The 20,858-nt window shown below is 37.4% G+C and overlaps 1 protein-coding gene across 2 annotated transcripts in view; it reads left to right on the top strand.

Moving 5' to 3' along the window:
• The window catches only part of NELL1 (neural EGFL like 1), an 859,251-nt gene that overhangs the window by 716,655 nt on the left and 121,738 nt on the right, over nucleotides 1-20,858 (top strand). The window lies entirely within an intron of this gene.

The raw sequence follows: 20,858 nt of genomic DNA, 5'->3' as shown, positions 1-20,858 counted from the left end.
TTTTTTTTTTTTTTTTTTTATCTAGGAATCAGTAGGAATTAAGCAGAGCTAAAGTCATAATTGCTAAAGAAGTAGCCGTCACTATTACCTGAAAGTGGGAACTGTGTGAATTTTTTGGTCAGTTTGCACTGTACTCTTATTTTTATCTGTGCTCATATATGACTTAAAAGGTATATTACTTTGGTATTGCTCTCTCATGATCACTGAACAACTCCATGTAAAATTGTTCATGTTCAGCAGAACGCCATGGTCTAAATATTAGAGCCAGACTGGATATCAGGTGAATGTTGTCAGGGCTGCTTTTTTTCCTACAATCTTCTATGACTCTTGTCAACTTTTCTACTTCATTCCTCAAACTCCCAAGAATTATTTGGGTCTTGGTCTGATATTCCAATCATCCACAAACATAGACATGTAATCTTTTTCTTTTTTTTTTTTTTGCGGTACGCGGGCCTCTCCCGCCGCGGAGCACGGGCTCCAGACGCGCAGGCCCAGCGGCCATGGCTCACGGGCCCAGCCGCTCCGCGGCACGCGGGATCCTCCCGGACCGGGGCACGAACCCGCGTCCCCTGCATCGGCAGGCGGACCCCCAACCACTGCACCACCAGGGAAGCCCCAGACATGTAATCTTGCTCAGTGTATCTGCTCTCTAGACTTGCTCATGTTTTCTGTGTCTCACCCACCAAATGCACTTTCCCTTCTAGTATTCAGTTAGCTTCACATCAAGGTAAAAGTTGTCTCATCTCTTTGCTCATCTGGACCAGATTAGTGACTTCCTCAGTTGAGAGGAAGCCTGGAGACTCATCAGACGAGCATACTGTACACGTTATCAGCTTCTCTGTCTTTCCCACCAGATGGTACTGCCAAGACTTTAGTAAACCTCGCAGGAACACCTGTCCAACCCGTGAGTTCCTGTATACTCTTGTGTAGGTTTAGGTCATTTTAGACACACCTATTTCAACACCTGAGCTAGATGTTGTTTCTCACGGACAGGAACTTAGTCCGTTTTTATCCCTCACAACATGTAGTACAGTAATGAGCATGCCAGGGCAGTCAGGAAATGCTTTATAGAATGATTGTCTAGAAGACCAGAAAACAGGAGAGTTTATTGTCACTGTGAGAATAAGCCACCTTCCACATGGTACTTTTTCCTAGATAATAAGTATATTCTGGTTAAATGTGGCAAGGCCAAAACAAAACAAAGTAGCATTACTAATTCTGATTCTGTTACTTTTTTGTAAGTGCAAGACTTGTTTTCACACTTGTTTTAAAATTTCTATTCTCATTTTCCATTTCCTGTAGTCCTGTATTTGCTGTAAGCTTCTCTATTCTCTATTAGTTTGTCATAAATCATTGCAGAGAATCTATGCATTTGCCAATACTGTGTACTGTCTTGGGATTAGGAGACTTCAAAAGCCATTCCTAAAGGTTTGTTTTAACCACTTCTATGGACACTTCCCAATTTTATTCTCTTTTTATATGTTAGTTTGGCAGAATCTTCAATATCTCCTTTTTAAAAAGACTCAAATAATTGTACTAAATAAACATTGAGAACTTTGCACTTATGGTCAACAATCACGGCCTTAAGAATGTACTTATTCGCATTGATAATCTGACTGGTTAATTTTGCCCTCCTCTCAGTATTTTGTATTTATTTACAAGAAAAGAAATGAAAGGAAAATGATTAAGTGAAAGCCTTCTGAAAAGAGAAAAAGACTTTATCCTCCTTATTGTTTGCACATGAAAAGAACATCTCTTGCCCACTGTTGGAAAAAAAATACTATTTTTATTTGAGCTCAAAATGTGTAACTTCTCATAGTTCACTGGATTTACTAAATGCTTGACATTAAAAATGGAGACTACTTCAGCAACATATAATTATTGTTATTTAGTTAAATACATAATTTCTTTTTCTTATCCCCTTTACTTGCCTCTCACCTGATTAAATATTATGAGGAATGGATTTTTGTAATGCATCAGTGCGTTCCTTTAAAACTAAACAGAGCCAGCCCCCTTCTGTGCCTCGGTAAGGTTACATAAGGTGGTTATGAATGATTAATCTTCCTTTTTACTTTTCCTGCTCAATTTTATGTTGGTAACATCAGTGATAATGGCTGGATCCAGTGAAAGTAAAATGAGCATCTCCTGTCTTACTATATCACAGACTTGTAGGGGTTGATCCATGGGAAGCAAGTTACTATGGGAGAGACTGAAACCTAGAGGTGGTCCTCTCAGCTAAAGCTTAGGGTTGAGGTGGGACACAGATTGAACTGGAAATGATGGAAGGAGGTATGGCTCAAATGGCGAAGGTGCGTGTTTGAGAGCGTGGGGAGAATTCACAGGTGGGAATCTAGGCTATAGACAAGCTTACTAAGAAATAACTAGACCTAAGAAGGAATGAAACACCATGACAGGGAAGAAGAAAGTCAGTGGATATTCAGTTAGGTAGGAAGACACTGACTGAACTTCTAGTCCTCAGTTCTTGAGACAGAATCCCAACTCTGGATGTTATCAAGTATAAGGGAATGAATAGGCCACAAGAACAAGACAGATTTTAATCGAGGCTACACCTGGAGGACATAGAAAAGGGAGGGCCAAGCACTGAGTGAGTTGGTTTTATACATTTAAAAGTACTTAATATAGTCTGATGATGGAGAAACAGATCGATCTCTGATCGCTGATGGGAATAATATCTACAGATGGGACTCAGATGGCACCAGCACAGGCAGGCAGAGCTGGTTTACAGGGCAAGGGATAAGAGGCCATGCTGTTACTGCAGCCAGTCGATCAGTGCTAACTCAGGTAAAGCATAATCAATGAATTGATGACTCTGGAGCCAAGGATCCCGCTTTGCAGACCTTTTCTTGCTAATATAGTACCATCCTGAATTTAGCCAAGAAAATGATTATTCCAACTGCATACCATGCTTTAACTTCATTGTTTTAGGTGTTGAGTGCATCTTTCGTACAGTTTTCATCCATTCCATACTTTAAGGAAGTAAGAACTTTACTAGATCTCCCTCCTGTCCTCCTTCTGGGATTTCCTAAAAACACTCATTCATGACCATTTCTAGCAACAGACACTACCCATTGCGCCAATCTCTTCTTATATCACACGGGTTATCCGCCTCACAATCTGGTGACTAACACAAAGCTAGACATTCTTGGGAAAGAAAACATGAGATATATTATTTACCTTTAAGTTGCTTTCATTCTTCCCAGGGGACAGTAACATTCTTTGTGAGAGTAGTTTCAGCAGAGTGTCGGGGTCCCATGACTGCTTGCCTTCCTGAGAAGGGTCTGCAACTCTCATTTATTGCTTATAGACCAGATTGTGGTAAAGGCTTTTACCTCTGAGAATCACATTACCTGAGTGAGTTGTTGAAGATGTGTAAAATTTATGGGAAGTAGGAATTAGAGGAGTTATCTATGCTAGTTCACAGCTCTACAGAGCCTGCTGTGTTTTTGCAAATGTTTGAAACGCCTTTATTGTTAAATCTCTTTTATCTTATCCCCCACGTGTTGCCACCTAGAACCATTTTCAACACCAACATTGAATTGGTTCTGTTCTCCAGAACACTTGTTCTTTCCCAAACCAAACTTTGGCTCTCCTTGTTTCTTCTGTCTCAAATGTCCTCCATGTTCACCTTTCAAAAATTGGCCTATCTTTGAAATCCCTCCTATTTATAATGTTTCTTAGGACAACCTTGAACCACCATATCTTCCCTCATCCTGGGCTGTGTCTCTGTGTGTGTGTGTGTGTGTGTGTGTGTGTCTGTGTGTGTGTGTGTCTGTGTGTGTGTTTACTATTCATTTGTCATTTGACATACTTTGTTCTGAATTGTCATTTGATGTGTTTTATCCTCCCTGCTATATTACCTAGTTATCTGTAGTTATCTGGAGTTAGGATAATATCTTGTACTGCTTTGTATTTTCACACTATTCTGTGTTTATTTGATATTCACAATCAGTAAAGGCTATGTGATATTATTAACTTTGCATTAGACAGATCTGAATGGCCAGCATAACTCTCAAGCCATGATTTTCCAGCTCTAAAATTGGGGATAAGGTTACCTGGTTCTCAGATCATCTATGAAGATTGAAATTATGTATGTTAAGAGTCTGGCACCTTAGTTTCTTTATAAATGTTAGTTCTCTTTTCTTGTTGATCATTTGATAAGATCTGGTATCAGTAGGCGGTACATCTTCAACAAGATGTTTCATTAGCTTTGGCTAAACACATAGTCCTGTAGTAAATTTACGTTGACCTTGTTTCTTCATTGGATACACAGTGAAAACTTGAGTAACAAGAGCCCAGCTTCATGGACTATATATCTAACCAGAAATGTTGTTATGTTACTTTCATTGTCCCTTAGATAGGTATTTTTTAAATGCATAGAAATGATTTAATGAAAATAACTAGCAAAACAAAAGAATAGCTACAGGCTCCTATAATGTAGGAGTTCTTTATACTGATCCTGTCATCAGAAGAGACCTATTTTTCATCTTCAAGGCCTTTATACTGATCCTGTCATCAGAAAAGACATATTTTTGTTTCACTTACTAAAATAGAAAAGAAAGTAGACTGATTGTTTAAATGATTTACAGCATTCACCCAGTCACCCTGTTCACTTGGTTCATGCCTATTCATTCTTCATGTGTCAGTTTAGATAAATCTACTCTAAGAAGAAACCTTTTCCAATTACCTAGGGTAATGATTCGGAGGCCTGCTTCTGGAATCCTTTGAATCAACTCTGTATTAACTCCGGTCGAATACCTCCTGATTTGTCTGTATCCAACAATAGAGAATAAGCTTCATGATTGTAAGGTTCCTGTTTATCTCAACCATTGATGATTCTTCACCACATAGCACTTCAACCCCCTCAGGGCAGGCAGGCAGTAAGTATAATACTTTTTGAAAGCAGTAAATAGGGGGTCACTAGAAAGAAAGCTAGACTAAATTAATTTTAATTAAACAAGAAATTCAGTTATTCAGGGTAGTCCACTTGTGTCAATCACTCCAGTTAAATTTGGAGGGGCATTTAGATATAGTCCCTCAATTATCAAGCATATTGAATCATTTCACATATATTAACTGAGCACCTGTTATGTGCATGGAACGCTGACACGTTTAGTTGAGGCACCTCTTGCTCAGAGATATGTTATGCAAGTCTGTGCTCAGCACAAGATTGAAAGAAGTGGGTCTCATAACAGAGCATTGGAGGTGAGGCACTACTTGACAATGACACCTTAGCACCATGTTGGAGAGTTTACCTAAGCTGGAGGTGAGGCCAACAGTATAAACGCAGTGAACATGGCTGAGGCCACTAATAATTTAAGACCCTGAGGTGGAAATTAGCCACAATTAGCTTTCCTATCCCCTGTAGGTAGAAATGTTCGTTGTCTTTTTTGTCTGTTTGTTTTCATTCAACACTTCCATTTTGTGTACTGATTAACAACTACTAGGATGGCTAATGCTTAATGAATAAGTTTCAATGTTTGTATTATTGAATGAATACAAATTGTTTAGATAAAGAGCTCCTGGTAAGAAGCAAAACATGATATTCATGAAATTTGGAAGCATCTTTTGTCTTTGTTTTTATTTTCTTCTGAATGGGAATTAAAGATTATTTTTTGTTTTTATTTCATTTAAAATGGAAGTAATTTTCTTTTCTGATTACAAAATGTGCTGCAGTTTCATTGTGGAACACTCAGATGATATCAAGTTATAAAAGGGAAAATAATGATCCTTCTTTGTTCCTCCAACCAGAGATAACTCAGGTTAACATTTTGTTTGTACAATTCCTGACATTTTCTCTTTGTATGTTCACGTACACACACCTCCCAACATCACCGACCCAAAGCATATAAATTGACACCACACTATAAAATTAAAATGAGATAATGCTGTAAATACTTCTAAACATTTTCCCCTTAACAGAGTGTAATAAATATAGTTTTAGACAACATACCTACATTGTCATCACCATAAGCAGTTTCTTACCAGTGAACAGTAAAGGAAAATTTGATGGTTTACTGGCTTAAGAAGATCTGTGATCATCTATGTGCTTCATCTTTGCAAATTGGTTGACTCAATCCTCAGATAAAAGTTCTGGACGTGAAACTTCTCTGGTTATGCACACATTTAGGGTCTTAACACACAAAGCCAAACTGTTCTCTTCGGGATTTATACTCACTAATTCTCCCAACAGCTGGGTAAGAGAATGCCCATTTTGACACCCTACCAACATTGGCTATTATCATCATTATTTTGAGTCTGATAATATTTATAATTGAAATTAGATTAAAAATAGTTTTTCCTGATCATAAAAGAATCTGTCTTATTGATCTTAGAAAATTTAATGCTATTATTGATTACATTTTCTTATATATTTTTTGTATTTTCTTCATATTTTATTCTACCTAGTGAATCCCTTTACCATTTTCAATTTTTTTTTTGGCTGCGTTGGGTCTTAGTTGCGGCACACGGGATATTCGTTGAGGCATGCAGGATCTTTTGTTGTGGCATGCAGGCTTCTCTCTAGTTGTGGCATGAGGGTTTTCTTTCTCTAGTTGTGGCATGCAGGCTCCAAGGCACGTGGGCTCTGTGGTTGTGGTACGCAGGTTCTGGAGCGTGTGGGCTCTGTAGTTTGTGGCACACAAGCTCTCTAGTTGAGGCATGTGAGTTCAGTAATCGTGGTGTGTGGGTTTAGTTGCCCCGTGGCATGTGGGATCTTCAATTTTTAACCTAATAATCTTTTTTAAAGATTTTAAAGATTTTAAAGAATTTCCCCATGTCATTATAATTTACTTTTAATCATTATTTTGTGTTGCATAATATTAATCAAATACGTGTACAGAGTTCACCCAAATAAATACATATACATGTGTTTAATATTATTTTTAACACTTTATTGACATCTAATTGACATAGAAAAAACAGCTGCTTTTTAGAGTGTACAATTTGACAGGTTTTGATATAAGAATGATGGTGATAATAGAAATCATTGTAAAGTTTCCTCATCTGTCTTTGTAATTTACTCTCCGACTCTTCTCCGCCTCCCCTCCAACCAAAAACCACTGAATTGCTCCCTCTCTCTCCCTTTCACTATATATTAGTTTGCATTTTCTAGAGTTTTGTATCAGTGGAATCATACAATGTGTCCTCTTTCTTTTTTTCCTTTACTCAGAATAATTATTTCGGGCATCTAGTTGTATCTTATATATTTTTTTGTGTGTGGCTGTCATCCGCATTTCCCTGATGACTAATAGTGTTTGGCATCCTTCCATGTGTTTATGTGACATCACATGTCTCCTACGTGAAGCTTCTGTTCAACTTTTCTAAACATATTTTTAAATTGCGCTGTTTTTATTGAGTTTTGAGAGGTCCTTATATACTTGGATAAAATTCCTTCATCTGATAGATGCTTTGCAACTATTTTCTCCCAATGTGTGGATTGTCTTTTCATTCCCTTAACAGTTTCTTTGAAGAGGAAAGGATTTTAATTTTAATGAAGTCCAGTTTGTTCTTTTCTGGATTGTGCTTTGGTTGTTGCAGCTAAGAATGTTTGGATAACCCACTGTCAAGAAGATTTTATCCAGTGTTTTCCCCTAGAGATTTTAACATTTTAAGCTTTATATTTAGGTCTATGCTACTTTTTGAGTTAACTTTTTAAATGAGAAAAAGTATGGATCAAAGTTTTATTTTTCTTTTGATTATGGATATTCATTGTTCTGTCACTGTTTGTTGAAAAGACTAACCTTTCTCTCCTGAATTGCTTTTGCACCCCTGTCAAAACTCAGTTGTCCATATATGAGTATCATATATGAGTTAGTCTATTTCTGGACTTTACTCTTTTCCATTGATGTTTGTCTGTGTTTAAACCAACACCACATGAATTTATCATTGTAACTTGACAATAAGCCTTGGAATGAGGTACAGTTGACCCTCCATCTTTTTTCTTCTTTTTCAAAATAATTTCATCCTTTTAAAAAGCTATCAAAATGCATCTCCAATTTGCTTTGTTGGTGACCTGTTAACACTAATGAAAATGGATAGTTATGATACCTCTGTAACTCAGGTCTGGGAGGTCAGAAAAAGTAGAAATTTATTGTCATTCTATTATTGTTCATTTAATTTGAAAAATAAGTATTCATCTACAAATATAAAGACTCTTTTGATCTGATAGAATGGCTCAAAAAGAAGTGAACCATCTGTGTCCTTCTCTTTTTCATTATAATTTCACTGTAATCACCCTGAGGGATAAATCTGCGGGATCTCCAATGAATTTTTCTACAAAGCCTTAAAGAAGAAGAAAACAAAAAAAATTGTTGTTAATTTAAAAGGAAAAGTCTTCCAGGCTCTGTCTGCTATAGCGTATTTACAAAATGCATCACTGTTTGAACATTGATACTTATAACTGTGGGTAGAAATATGATTTATGCTATTGAGGGATAAGCTGGTATAATTGCTATGTCATATGATGATACTGATTGCAATCTGGATGAAAATTAGAAATGATGAAGCCGTGTGTCAGAAATCCTAACAACTTCGAAATTACAATTGAAAAACAGAAAATGTTACTATTGTACAAAGTCGCTGAAGGCACAAAAATTCCATCCTGAAACACCGTCATGCTCATTTCAAGTGAGCCATTGGAAGAAAGGCTATATGTTGACTAACTTACCTGGAAGGAAGCACAAGGGGAGAAGGGAGGGGAGAAGGCTGGAACTGCACACAATGGGGGTCACTCCCAAATCTGTTTTTGCTTACGAAATATTTTGAGTAGTCCCTTTGTTGCTATTCCTGTTATAATGAAAGTCCCTGATTTTTAATTTAGAATAGATTGCTTACTTAAATGCATATATTTCATTAAATAACTGCATGTATTTTTAGAAGTGAATGGTGAGGAATGAACAGAAGAGAGGTTTTGTGTCATGCAGTATGCTAAACATTTCATTTGTATCTTCTGATTTAATTTCTTGAACAACATAACAAGGTTGATATATCATTTTACTGATTATGAAATTAAGGTTGAGTTTGGTTCAGGAACTCAGAAAACTACTAAGTGTTAGAACTGGGATCTAGTCTCAGGATTTTATGACCACAAAGCCTGTGTTTTTTCCTGAAGAGAGATATCCAAATGTATGGATTATCATAAAAGAACTGTGAGCCAATTATAAAGAGGTTGTTCTTTAGAGGCTGCATTTAGGCTCTGGACTTGGTAATTCCATTTATGTTCAGTCCTCAGAAAGAAATGTAAAAGATTCTGGGAAAAATAGGATCAGGAATTCACATTAAATGATATTTATCGGACTAAGAGAGAATGACGTGTTTTAACTCAGCCTGACAGGTGCTAAAATGTTTGGAGCCAACAAAGACTTTAGGTAGACTGCTTTTTCTCCCCTGAGAAATAAAATCCTGTTAAGAAGTTCCTTAATTAATACCTTGTGCATGTGTGTGTATGTGTGAGTATGTGTGTACTCATGTGTGTCTGTGTTTGTGTGGGCAACGTTGTCTAAAGGTGGTATTTAATTTCATTCAGTATTCATTTTGGACCTGAAATATTCTGGGGAAAGCTTTCACGGTAACACTTTAAATTATTTTGGCACGTAGAAGTGAATTATTGCCGAGAAGGAAAAAGGGGAGGGGGGAGGGAAGGAAACACTTATTAATGTTTCTGTTGTTAAGCTAGAAATTTCTCATGTAAAACCTTATTTGCTCCTCATAACATGTCTGAGGAAAGACGAAAAGATCAAAGCATGGGATATTCATTGTCATTTATTACCTCATGTCTAATGTCTTGAAAAGAGTTATTTCATGTATTTTGCCTAGGTGTTTTGGTTGTATCAGGTGGATAACACTAGCCCCTATTACTCCCTTTTGACCAAAAGTGGAAGTCATCTATTTGTTTGTTTGTTTTTTTCTTGAATGACTTTGGTAGTTGGTGCTTTGAAGGAATTTGTTCATTTGATCTAAGTTGTTTAATTTATAGTTGTTTATAATATTTTCTGATGGTCGATTTGACATTTCTAAAATCCATAGTTGTAATTTGGGTGGTCTTTCTTTTCTCTTGATAATTCTGCCCAAAGGTTTATTAATTTTATTGTCCTTTTCAAATAATCAGATTTTGAATTTATTGCTTTTTCTCTGTTGGTTATCCATTTCCTGTATTAACGATTGCTGCTCTTATCTTTATTATTTCCTTCTTTCTTTTTACTCTGAATATAATTTGTTCTTTTTACAGCTTCTTAAGGTAGAAGTTTAGATCATTGGTTTGAAATCTTATTTTCATATATATGCATTTGATGCTATAAATGTCCTTTTAATCACTGCTTTAACAGCATCCCACAAATTTTCGTATTTTGTGTTTTCATTCTCATTTAATTCAAAATATGGTATAATTTTACTTGTGACTTTCTTTTTGATCCATGGATGTGTGTGTGTGTGTGTGTGTGTGTGTGTGTGTGTGTGTTTAATTTCTGAATACTTGGAAAATATTTCTATTATTTACTTCTATTTTAATTTTGATTTTATAACATTCTCTATATGATTTGTCTTTTTAATTTATTGAGAATTGTTTAATAATCCAGAATATAGTCACACTTATTTAATGTTCCATGTGCTGGTCAAGAGAATTTTGGATGGAGGATTTTGTAAATGTCAACTAGGGCAGGTTGGTTGATAGTATTCAAATCTTCTATGTCATTACTAATTTATTGTCTACTTGTTCTATCAGTGGTTGAGAGATTAGTCTTGCAATAGCCTACTATAATTGCAGATTTGTCTATTTCTCCTTTAAGTTCTATCAGTTATTGCTTCATCAACTTTGAATCTCTGTTAGCATCTGCATACACATTTAGGGTCATTATATCTTACTGATTAATTGATCTTTTTGATCATTATCTAATTTTACTTTTTCTGAAGTTTACTTTGTCTTATATTACTATAGTTACTCTAGTTTTCTTTTAATTATTACATGCACGGTAAATTTTTCCATGTCTGCGTTGTTTTATTTCAACTACATACTTTGACAGCATAAGATTGGGTCTTTTTTATCCAGTCTTACAATCTCTGCCTTTTAATTGAAATGGTTAGGTTATTTGCACTTAATGCAATTATTTTATGGTGGGGTTTTAATCTACCATATCTCAATTTGTATTTTATTTATACATTCTGTTCTTTGTCCCTTTCCCTCCTCTTTTCCCACCTTCTTTAAGATTTTTTTTTTGTAATGATTCCATTTTATCTTCACTATTAGCTTGTTAGCTATAACTATTTTTTTTTAGATGTTGCTTCAGGGTCTACAATATACATCTTTAACTTGTCACAGTGTACCTTCAAATAATATTGCTTTGCCTCACATGTAGTGTAAGCGCTTTATCACGTTTTTTTATACAGCAGTAGACTTCTATTTTCCCCTTTCAAGGCTCTGTGCTATTTTTGTCATATATTTTATTTCTACATATATTATAAACTCCAAAACATATAAATATTAGGTTTTTAAAGCCAACTTTTCAGAGGTAAAAATGAGAAAAACTTGTCTTTTATATTTATTCACATGTTTACCATTTCCACAGCTCTTGAATCTATTATTTTTTTTTGAAATCCAAATTCCTTCTTTGTGAAGAATTTCCATAAGCATTCAGTGTACTGTAAGCTGGTTGGTGATTGATGCAGCTTTTGTTTGCATGAAAATGCCTTTTTACACCTTCATTATTGAAAGATATTTTCACTGAATGTAGAATTATAGGTTGACAGGTTTTCCTTTCAATACTTTAAAAAAGTTGTCTTTCTGGTTTGAATGTTGTTTGAAGAGAAATATGTCATCATTCTTATCATTACTCTCTTTTATATAATTTTTTTTTTAATCTGGTGGCTTTTTAACATGTTCTTGTCCCTAGGTTTTATCCATTTGATTAATATTTGCCTTCGTGGGGTTTTCTTTATGCCCTTTTCTTTTGGTTTGTTGAATTTCTTGAGTATGTAATGTTATGGTTTTATCAACTCTGAAAAAATTCTGGCCATAATTTAGGCCTTATTCCTTCAAATAAGTTATTTTTGAACCGCTTTAATCTCTTTTTGTCCTAGGGCTCCAGTTATTTGTGTGTTAGACTGCTTGATATTGTTCTATAAGTCACTCAGACTCTCTTTTTTTTTCTCTCTTTGCTTCATTGTGGATAGATTCTAGCGCTCCATCTTCGGTTTTACTGATTTATCATCCACAATGTCTAATCTACTGTTTAGGGTGCTCGCTCTCTCTCCTGTGGCCTGGATACTGGCAGTATGCTAGGGGAAATCACATGACTTACTTCCTGTTTGCTCTTCTCTTAGGGATCACTGCCCTGCACTGCCTGTTCTCCATAGACAGAGTTATTTTGTAATTTTTTTTCTTTTTTTAGTTTTCTAGTTTATTAATGCAGGAGTGAATTTCTTTGGGGGGTAGAGTGGAAGTATTCCCTCAGTAGATTTTGATATTTTTTTTTATATTGATCTTGCATTGTCGTTTTGGACATTCAACTTTATAAACAAATATTTATTGGGAATCTATTAAACTAAGCTTTATAGAAACAGAAAGATGCATAACAATGTGAGTCTGTCTTCAAGAAGCAAGACAACTGTGTAAACCAAAAATTGCTATCAAATAAGACATGGTTTGTGGATGAAATGTTTAAAAGGTACTGTCAAGGACACAAAAGAAGCATGGAGAAATTTCATCAGAAATATATGTATGGTGCAGAGGAAGATATACATCCATTTTCCATGGGATTGTGAGACCAGAAATCCAATTCTTTTAACCTGATATGTTGCCTTCAGAAGGCCAGGATAAATTCTGTAATCTCTTGATAAGTTCCCCAAACTAGGGTTACAAAGACAAATAGAAATGATACATCCCTTAAGGAGCTGGTAATTTAGCAACAAACTTATAAATACCTAAATTGAGGAAAGTGCTCTAGGACTGAATAGGAAGGGATGGGTTAGTGTTGAATTTCACCCACAGGGGAAGACAAGGTCAATTCTGGCTGAGCAGGCAGGAAGTCTAGATTAAGGAATTTTCCATGGTGCTGATTCAGAAAATTGAAGAATTCTTTGCTGGGTAGGTTGATGTGATGTGTTGTGTGGGTGAAACATTATGGGGAAAAAAAGTCTTAAGAGGCAAAATTCAGATTGTTGTGCTCTGTAATCTACAAGAAATATGAAATGCAAGGACTGAGAGTATAATGGAGGTGAGTGTAATTAGAAAAAAAAGACTGAAGGGTAGGCGAGTTTTATACGGTTGAACATTATTTTGTAAGATTTTACTGACTATTGTTTAGTCAGTAGTGAACAGTGAGATAAATTTATTACTTCCAGATTTCTTTTTTAAACATAGGGGTGGATAGTGGTACCCTTCACCAAAACAATTAATACAAGAGTAGGAGGCTTGGGCGGGAGTGGAATGAATTTAATTTCAGACTTTTAGGTTTTATGTTCCCAAGGATATTTACTTAAAGAAATCAAATAGACATTTTAATATAGTGTTCTTGCTATAGTTTATGGAATAAGTTGAACTAAAGATAAAGTTTTGGGATTTATCAGCTATAGACTGTTGTCAAAGCCATTACTGTAGATTAAATAATCTAGAGCAAATGTAAGGAGGGATGGAAGATGACCTACAGAGTAGCCCCTGGAAACAATGGCTAAGGAGAAATAAGGAAAAACGGAAGAAAATTATGTCTCAGAAGCAAGGGAATTTAGAATTCCTAGAAAAAAAGTTAACACTGTTAGATGTTTAAATTTAATATGTGATGAATGATAAGAGCGGTCTGCTAGACTGAGTTAGGACGTCATTGGTAACATTTGCTAAGTGGAGAAGTGAAGGCCCAATTAAGATGAGAGAAGGAAGATTAGGTGATAGAGACCAAGGCTGAAGATTAATTACTCCCCCGGAAACCTAGCTGTGAAGGGAAGAAGAAGAAGATTATCCAAAGAGAGACACTGGTAGAAAATTATTATTTTTAGGAGGTAAAACACTTAAATATATTTTTAGCCTTTGTTGTAAGAACTAGTGGAGAGGGAGAGGTTGAAAATTTAGCAGCAAATAATCTTAATGATAGCATGGGTATGGTAAGACCATCTCTTTCATACGCAGTTGGTGAGTGTATAAATTGGTATAATCTTTTTGAAAAGCAATTCAATAATGTGTGTAAAGAGCCTTAAAATATAGTTTTTGACCCCATAAGTCTGCTTATAGAATTCGACCCTGTGGAATCAGAGATGCAGATAACAATTTAGGTACAAGGAGAATAATCACAGCATCACTTATAATAATGAAAAATGGAAACAATCTTTATTTTCAACAAAGAAGGCATAGTTATATAAACTATAGTGTATTCATAGAGTATTATACAACCATTGAAAATCCTATTTTCAAAGACTTTCAAATTATTAAGGGAAATGTCCTCATAATACACTGTTGAATGAAAAATGAGAAACAAAACCAAAAAGAAAGCCAAACCAACTGAATGTAGAACGTAATCTAATGTTGAAAATAGAAACATAAAATTGAAAGGGAAAAGTACAGAAATGAGTAGGAAAAACTAGAAAGTTGAACAATGCGTCAGCAGAGACTTAAGGAGACTAGGTCCCAACAGTGACGTAAGGGTTAGTTTAGGTAGAGAGATGCCTCTACCTAACTTGGAGAAATAGAAGGATATTTGTAGATGTGGGGAAGGAAATTAAAATCTTTTTGTGTTGTTAAACGTGAGCAAGTTCTTCATCATCACCACCACAATTCCACAATATCAATAACACATACTGTGGGCTAATTATGTGTCACATTTTGTGTTATATGTTTTTAATATCACAGTGGCTACTATGAAAGATAAGTAAACCGGGCTTCCCTGGTGGCACAGTGGTTGAGAGTCCGCCTGCCGATGCAGGGGACGCAGGTCCGTGCCCCGGTCCGGGAAGATCCCACATGCCGCGGAGCGGCTGGGCCCGTGAGCCATGGCCCCGGAGCCTGCGCGTCCGGGGCCTGTGCTCCGCAACGGGAGAGGCCACAACAGTGAGAGGCCCGCGTACCGCAAAAAAAAAAAAAAAAAAAAAAAAAAAAAAGATACGTAAACTAAGTCATGGAAAGCTTAGATGTTATACACACTAGGAAACGGTGGAGCCAAGATCCATACCCGGTCCTGTTTATCTCCACAGTCCAGTTCAGAGCCTTCTGCTGGGAGGGGAGTGGGACAGCTTTGATAAGAAGAGACTAAAAAGTTATGTAATAGTCACTGTGGGTAAATTGAAGGGAGCTGACCAGAGACAAGAAAAAAAAATGACTGAACGGCACCAGAAGTTTCCTTAAGATCACTTATTTGGAGTGTCACCAGTTCACAAAATTATACATTGTTTTCTCCAAATGCAGTTAAATGTGTTGCTGTGGGAGAGAAAAGGAAAGCTGAATTAATTGAAAGTTATGGTTTACTAGGGAGATTCAATGAAAAGAGTAGGATTTGAAAACTTTGAGGATGTTGGCAATAGTTGAAGCTGAATGTGGGATCTAAGCTTAATATGGATGACAAGGTTTTTCTAAAGAGGTGAAGGAACAGGGTAAAAGACAAGGGTGGAGAGAGGGACTGCAGTCCTTGAAGGGGGTTGGGGCATAGTGAAAAGGGCAAAAGTGGAAAGGGCAAGTACAATTTGTTGTCATCAAGAAGGCTGAGGACTTTGAAGCTGTGTGGTTAAATGGTTAGGATAGCTGCCCAAAATTCTGTGAAAAAATTAATGATTACATCATCTCTATGATGGTAGAAATCAGCAGTAGAGATAGGCTGTGAGGCATGTTCCAAAGTGCTTAGCAGATAAAATGGAGTGACCAGAAATGTGAGATAGAGCAGAGGTGGGAAAGTGGGATGGCATGAATCTCAAAATATGAAAGGAATGTGCTGAGGATCAGTGAAATAAAGATCTAGCATCAGCAAGGAACACTATGAGAATGACCCTGGCCTCTACAGCATCGGGGTATAGGGAGAGAGATTTTCTTGAAGCAGCAGCTGATAGCCTTATGCTTAGGACATTGCCTGGTGCACAAGGAATGCTGAATGCCAACTCATTCTCACTTTATAGACAAAGGAATGAATATAAAATTAATGGTTTTACACCAGGGGATGGAGGGATTCTGGGAAGGGTTGAGGATGTCATGGAATGGGGTCCAATTACCTCGGAGTCGGGGTTCCCAAGACAACATTGGAAAGCTTTTGTAAAGAAGACCAGAAATGATTGAAAGGACCTGATGGGAAAGGCACAGGATACTGGATGGATGCCAGTCATACAGAGGTTTGTTAATTGGAAAGGCTGGTGTTCTGATCTGTGACTGAGCCTGGCACGCATGAAGGACTGGCTCCCACTGACTATGCTACGGTCCCTAAGACTGGGACGACTAAAGCCTATGTAGTCTGAGGAGCTAACAATGATAAAAGCCTGCAGTCTTTGCTCAGTACTCAAATAGCAAGATGTAGAGAAGCTTTCATAATGTTTTTTAAAGATAATTCTGCTTTGGCTGTTGGAAATGATTCACTACCCTTTAAACTGCTCCATTCCTAGAGGAATTGTTGGCTTGAGGTAGCTGTGGAATAGGGTTTATTTCTTCTCATACAAATTAGCTATCATGGAGCAGTTTAGATGAAACTACCCTTAAGTAGAGCTCTTTTTACATGGCTGGGGATAAACTTGGCTATTTCCTCCAATGCCTTAGCCCTCAGTGGTATAGAGGTAGACTTTTGGTTGCTAAGAGCCTAAAGCTTCAAGTTCTGTCGCTAGCCTAAGTTCCGTTTTTCTGCTCTGACCATTTTGGTGAGAGCCTCTGAAGTGGTATAACCTCTCTTCTGTAGCTTACATGTCAACAGGATGCATATAAAAAGGAAGACTTACCGACATCTAGTGAGATGTGAAATCAGTATCTGTATTATTTACTGAACACATGCTGAGCATTTTTTACCAGAATCTTTGGTAAACATCTTCAGTCATAAATTTCACAAATTCTTGGATGGATTTGTGCTTTAATTAACATTCTTAGCTGGAAACTAGAGGCAGATGGGAAGTGTCGTTAATAATTCCATAATTGATAACAGTCACTTCTGAAACACAGGAACAACTCATAACTCACTAATCATTTCAGAGGACAAAACCCTTCAAATCGTTAGAGAAGTGCTCAGTGACATGGGGAGTTGAATAGTCCAGTGAATGAAGACCAGGTCAGAGGCAGAAGTCCTGGGTTTGAATTCACTTAGCATGAAGATACCATCTATCTTCTCGAAGCCTTATTTTCCTCATCGGTCAAGTAAGAATAATTCTTATTTTCACAGGGTAGATACGAAAAATAAACGAGAAAATGTGTTTGAATAATCAGTGCACAATGCCTGGTACCAAGCAAATCCTCAGTAAATTCACTTGAGGTTAAGATATGAAATACACAACAGCCCTAGAAGTTATCAGTATCCAATATCCACTCAGTGCTCAGCCCTCGTGACAATTCAGTTTTTTAACCTTTAAATTTCTGTTTTGAGCGTCAGGAACAACGTACTTTTTGATAAAGGTTCTGAATTTAGCAGATCGGTTTTACTTTCATTTAACTTAGAACTTTTACCTAGAATGCCACGTATTTCCCTGCCATAAAACCTGTTAAACACTCAGGGGATCAAAGTTCCTCAGAGCGCCTTAGGAAACACTGATACAAGGTTTCAGTCCCCTTCCCATTATTAGTAGGTTGGAGTTAACAGCAGCAGATTAATGTTTATTAAGTAATCACTCTGAGCTAGGAGCTATCTCATGAAATTTTAACTATAAAATCTCTCTTAATTCTTAAACATATTTGGGGGTCAGTGCTATTATCAGCACCGTTTTGAAGTTGAGGAGACAGAGGCACAGAGGTATAGAAGATGGTTTGAAGACAGACAGTTTCTGTAATCACAATGCTAATCTGGGATTTAATCAGCTCGTGTCGTTCAGTGGATGCCAAGTAGAAAGTGAAGACCACGAAACTAAAAAGATCCCCATGGAGTGGCATCTTCCTAAGGGCCAGAGAATGTTAGGAAACCAGAGGAGCAGAGCCACATACAAGAGCAGTGAGCTGAGAGTAAACTAGAAGTATGGGGTGTTTTTCTAGAATGCTGGATGCTGTCAGTGGCTTGTTTTTACCTGCCAGTCACGGTGTTGTGTGTGGGTAAGTCCGCTGGGTTTAAAAGGCCGGTAATAGGATGGACGTCTTGGTTCAAATGGGAGAATTTCATTAAATGAGGCTATGGAACTTTATTCATTGTGTAGATTCATAGAATTAGAATTAAATGAAAGGGAAGCATACTGGGTCAAACATGCATAACTAGGAAGGCAGCAGACATTGCTACATTCCGTTTGGAATTTTAAACCGCTTTCATGTGAAGGAATCTACTTACTGCATCCTGATGGATACCAATGAGCATGCTTTCTCCTTAGGTTAGCCCAACTAACTGTCAAATGCAATGCTTTATTTTAGCAGAGTTTATAGGTTTTGTGAATTTAAGGGAGAATGATACAGTCAGAAGCTGAGTTCTCGGTCAAAGGTAGTGACTTCTTAGCATTAAGGGGACCACATTTGCTCACGTGTATCCAAGAAGCTGTCCTTATCTACTAACCTGGGCAAGTGTGCATATTCCCTGAGAATCTAACTGGACACAATTTTGAAAGGTGGATACTTCTCCTCCTTTCCTACCACTATAGAAAAATTCTGCAAAGTTGACAAAGGTCAAAACTCCCCCAAACTGCCAAGGATTAAAAACTCCCCAAAGTTGCAATGAAGCACTTGTTCCTGGGTGGAATAGCAGTTTGTATACTATTTAAGCTGGACTGAATGAGACAAAGGAACCACTGCAGGAAAAAAAAAAAAAAAATTGGGTTCCTTGAAATATTCACGAAGAATTAATCTGCTGAGTAATTCTCTAAAACCTGTACAAAACTACCTTAACTGTACTATAGAGTCCATATCTAGGAACCTCTCTTCTGTCTGCCCTTCTGGGGCATGGTGGTAGATCTCTGTCCAGCAGTGAAAATGGGTTAACTACCTGTCAAAAGAGGAAAACCTATTCTATCGTTTGGGTGATGGCTGATTCCCACTTTCTGCTCTGTAGAAAAATGAGAGTGGTAATCTATTCAAGACCTAGTAAAAGATACTTGATGTTTTTTGGAGAATTGGTCATTAAGTGGTGTGATTTGTAATGAATTGATTTGTAGCAGATTAATTTGGGGCTGTGTGGAACTAGAGCCTCACATCAACCTGCCTCATTAGTGAGGGTCACAGAACAATGTGGATGAACATGGGACCTTCCCCTATGTGTTTTACAGTTCTGGACTCCTTGTTTAAACCTGAACTCATGGCTTTCAAGTCCTTAGGGACTGAGTATCTAAGTTGTGGGCGATTTTGCAAAGGTTCCTTATTTTTAGGTCAGGTCTATCCTCTCTCTTTAGCTTGGTAGAGTCTATCCTGCAAAGGTTCCTATTCTGCATTCCTAAACTGAGGAATAAGAACTGCATCTGTCACTGAGAGGATGCCTAATTCAGACCTCGCCTGTTGTCCTGCTTATCTGTGGTTGCGTAACTAACCGCCTGACCACTTAGTGGTATAAAACAATGATACTTTAATTATGCTCATGCCTCCTTGGGTCAAGAGTTCAGACAAGGCCAAACAGAGGAGGCTTGTCTCTCTGAGACCTCAACTGGAAAGACTCTAAAGACAGGATGTGGCCTGCATGGCTGGGACTGGAAGCATCTGAAGGTGTCATTACTTAACATGTCTGGAGCCTGGGTTGGGACAATTAAAGGCTGGGCTCAGCTGAAACCATCAACCAGAGCAACGCACATGGCATCTTTATGTGACTTGGGTGTCCTCACAGCATGGTGATCTCAGAGTAGCTGGATCTCTTCTGTAGTGTGCAGGGATCCACACTCATGTGTTTCAGGAAACAAAGTATTGATAGAAGCTACATAGCCTTTACAACCTAGATTTCAACATCACGTGCATTTACTTCTGCTTAAACTCCAAAAATGGTAGTCACACCCTGCCCAGAATCAGAAGTAGATACAGTACGTTCCCACCTCTTGCTAGAAAGTATCAAAGTTCTGGCTGTGTTTTAAAACTGCCACATTTGGTAACTGGCAACACCAAGTAAAGACAGTACATTTCAACACACCCCAGTCTCTCTCTAAATAGGTATTGCCCCTTTAGCACAATCTCCTTTGTTCTAGACACATATTCTAGGGACATTTCCATGGCTCAAGCAAATCTCAGCATGACAGCTTAGGACCAGTTTGGGAGGCTCAGGGGAACACAAGTCTCATTAAGTTTTAGTCATTCTTTTCTTTGGAAGCTAAAAGTCATTCTCTAGCTTCATCGTCTGTCTTGATCACTGTACCACATGGGATGCATTTTTAGCCGTTTCCAAATTAGTGAGGGGGCTTTGCTGCCTCTGACAGCGTTCACCGTGAAATGTTGTGACCGATGGGCCACATTATAAAGGAAGATTACTGAACATGGGTGTTGAGTCTGGCTGCTATGAGACCTTGCAAAGGGGTGCTTCCCTTAGTGGGTCCACCATGATCTGAGCTCTGTCTTCACAGACTTGCCAAATCTGAAATTCACTATCGGTTAGTACGTGGTCTTAGTGATCAGATCACGTGAAGCTGGTTGCAGGAGACTAAAGTGTAAGCCAGATACCAGTTCACTAATTTATATGAGGAACTCTCACTACTTAGGGATACTTCCATTCCCTCACTTTCATAGTCTTTCCCTGGAGGTACCCTACATGACAAAGCAAGTGAGTATTGAACAAAACTCTGGAAGGCGGTTATGATGT

The sequence above is a fragment of the Lagenorhynchus albirostris genome, chromosome 9 (genome assembly GCF_949774975.1).
Source record: "Lagenorhynchus albirostris chromosome 9, mLagAlb1.1, whole genome shotgun sequence".
In the NCBI taxonomy this organism is placed as follows: domain Eukaryota; kingdom Metazoa; phylum Chordata; class Mammalia; order Artiodactyla; family Delphinidae; genus Lagenorhynchus; species Lagenorhynchus albirostris.
Note: the sequence above shows the minus strand (reverse complement) of the source record. Positions and strands in the feature narration are given on the sequence as shown.